Genomic DNA, 3,110 nt, shown 5'->3' on the forward strand with positions numbered 1-3,110 from the left:
TTCACATATCTTGTCAATAAGATGGATGGCTTTCAGAACAACAGAGACTTCTTGCCTGGGGGCATAGTTGCAGATGTTGCTGCAATTGTAAGGAGACTGAAGACACAATTAAATCAAAGGATGAACGAGCTCATAGAGGCATGCCCTGAGTTAATGCTTGCCTCTATGTGCGATCCATGAATCAAGGGAAAAATGGCACTCCTCAGGAGTTCCCTTACCACCTATAGGGATCTATTAATTCTGAGGGTGTGTGACAGTCACAGAAAATTGTTTAGGCCATTAGAGGGTGATGAGGAAGAAGAGCAGGAGGAGTCTAATAGTGACATTGTGGCACCATCATCTACTGGTATCAGCACCACCACTGCTGCGCACACCACCAAAACACCTGACGTTTGGAGTTTGGCATTACATTCTTTAGCTGCACCCACAAAACTGCCCACCGTGAAACAAAGCATTGTGTCAGATCATGTTAAACTTTACCTGTCAGAACCACACTTGCCCTCTACTACAGATTACAGATTACAGTATTGGGATGAGAAGCGGGGTATTTGGCCTGCTCTTTCTGTGGTGGCCCAAGAGCTACTTTCCTGCCCCCCTACCTCTGTCCAAAGTGAGTGGGTATTTTCTATCACTGGAAATATTCTGTGCCCACAGAGATCACAACTGGCCCAACATCTGATGGAGCAGATGACATTTCTCAAAGTTAATCTCCCAAAGCTGGGCTACCCTGACCTAAGCTTTGAAACCGAGTAATTGTACTACTTCTTATCTTTATCAAATCTATAAATTCAACCTGTTCCAAGATTAGGTGCCAAATACTAAATACAACAAAACCAAATATAGTGCATGTCAGGATATGTACCAAAATGAATATGTTTAATGAATATATGATAAAGTATCAATCACAATGTAGAGACTGAGAGAGCATGAGAAGCTGTGATCAGCCTCAGTGTATATTATTCAATGATTTCTTTTTGGGTGGGGGGCAGTCCCATCGCTAGTGGTACAACATTGATTGCCTAAACATTTTATTTACCTAAATCTTTTTGGGACAATTGGCTTACTCTCTACCCCCACCCCAAATAAGGCCGAGGTTGTAAACCCGAAAAAGAGATCATACCGTGAGGCTGATCCTAGCTTGTTAGGCTCTCAGTCTCTAAAGTTGAGAATTAAACTTTTCAAATACAAATATTTCTTAAAGTGGTTGTAAAAAAATAACAAATCTAACACCAGCAAGACAAAGGCATAATGAGCTAGTATGCATAGCATACTAGCTCATTATGTAATACTCGCCTGGGATCGAAGCCCCCGCTGCGGTGCACAACACAGCCACGGCCGGTGACATGTCATCCCGGAGTTACGTTCGTGTATCGCTGCTCCGGACAAACACAGCGCTGGAGCCGCGATACCAGGAAGTAACTCCGGGACAACATGTCGCCTGCCGGTGCTGTGTCGTGCACCGCAGCTGGGGCTTCGATCCCAGGTGAGTATTACATAATGAGCTAGTATGCTTAAGCTATGCACGCGGGAGCTGCCAGTCACGGCATAACCTCCTTTAGAAACAGCACGATCGCTGTTTCTAAAGTGTGCCTTCGCCACTGTCTAAGGCGCATGCGCCGTAGACATTGGCGCACGTCTCTCTTGTGTAAATATATCCTAATAATCTAGGCTTACCTGTAGGTAAAAGTGGTTGTACAGGGTGTACAACCACTTTAAACATATCCATTCATTTGTATAGATATCCATTCCTGACATGTTTTTGGTTTTGTTGTATTGATTATTTGCCAATATCTACTACCACCATTTGAAAGAATGTGATCAACCTAAGCTGGGGTTAGTTTGTTTAGTTTTCGTTCATTTTTGGAGTAGTGTTTTCACTCCATGGCTCCCAATTTTCCCACCAAAAAATATGTTAGCATTCCAAAAAGAAACTTACTCTTTAATTCCATGGCTCACAATACTCCCACAAACACTGTGGCTCTACTCCTACTGTGCTGCTACTGCATACTGCTGCCACCTGCCCTCAGAGAAGAAATCTTGTAGGTCACGTTGGAAGACATCTCACCACACTATGGATTTCATCATGGAAAAGTATGTTCCCTGTGGTACCCTCAAACATGTGAGTGACTTATCAATTTTCCCTTACTCACTTTCCATGATTCCATTAATCATTTCTGCTAATTTATATCCCTCTCTCTATTTTTTTTGCAATTTAGTGACCTCACACATGCATGCGGAACACTAGACCTGGATGAGGAAGAATCAAATAGATCCACACATGAGTTTTTGAGCACTTCATAGTAAGTATTAACAGTACACCCCACTTTTAGGATGTTATAATGATAATCTTGTATGACTTTTTTTGTAAATAAATAATATTGATTTGTCAGTGTGTGTGAGTGAGTATGGGGTCAGTCTGTGGGTGTATGGGTCAATGTGAGTGTGTATGGGTTTTTCTGTGACTCTGTGTATGTATGGGTCAGTCTGTCTTTGTGTACGAGGCAGTTCATTCATTGGTCATTGTGTCTGTCTGTTAAGCTGTGTGTCTGTCTTTATGGGTCAGTGTGTGTCTGTGTGTATATGTATATTTTAAGTGGGTGTGAGTATATCAGGGTGTGTCAGTAAAGGACTGTGTCAAGGAGTGCATACATTGCAAAAATGTTCTTTTGATGTATATATGAAATAAACTAGTGTTACTTATTTTATGTTTTTTACATCAAAAATTATTCCTTAATATCTATGCCATTGCCAGCGCAGCACCTCCACTTCCCAGAGCTCCAAGAGAGAGATACATCTGAACTCATGGCCTACCTTGGCCCTGGTATTTAGCAGCCCTCTTGACCACCAGGGATCTGAATGCTCACTTCCCTGCAAGGTAAGAACAGGAGACTGGGACATTTTTTATCTTTTGTAACAATGATTCAAATAAAATTACTAAAACTATTAAACAGTGCTACTGAAGAAGCTTTACCTTGCTCTGTGCACTGGTCCAAATAATTGGTGGAGGGGGGATTATGGTGAAGGGGGGGAGGGGGGGATTATGGTGGGGGGTTGTTTTTCAGGGGTTGGGCTTGGCCCCTTAGTTCCAGTGAAGGGAACTCTTAAGGTAT

General features: G+C 42.4%; 1 long non-coding RNA gene across 1 annotated transcript; it reads left to right on the top strand.

The window, feature by feature from the left end:
• Positions 1–1,535: 1,535 nt before the first annotated feature.
• On the top strand, positions 1,536–2,869 carry LOC141147705 (uncharacterized). Its single transcript, XR_012245112.1, has 3 exons — positions 1,536–2,119; positions 2,217–2,300; positions 2,753–2,869. It is a non-coding gene; the product is annotated as an uncharacterized lncRNA (long non-coding RNA).
• Positions 2,870–3,110: the final 241 nt, after the last annotated feature.

Source organism: Aquarana catesbeiana, linkage group LG06, assembly GCF_042186555.1.
Source record: "Aquarana catesbeiana isolate 2022-GZ linkage group LG06, ASM4218655v1, whole genome shotgun sequence".
Classification (NCBI taxonomy): domain Eukaryota; kingdom Metazoa; phylum Chordata; class Amphibia; order Anura; family Ranidae; genus Aquarana; species Aquarana catesbeiana.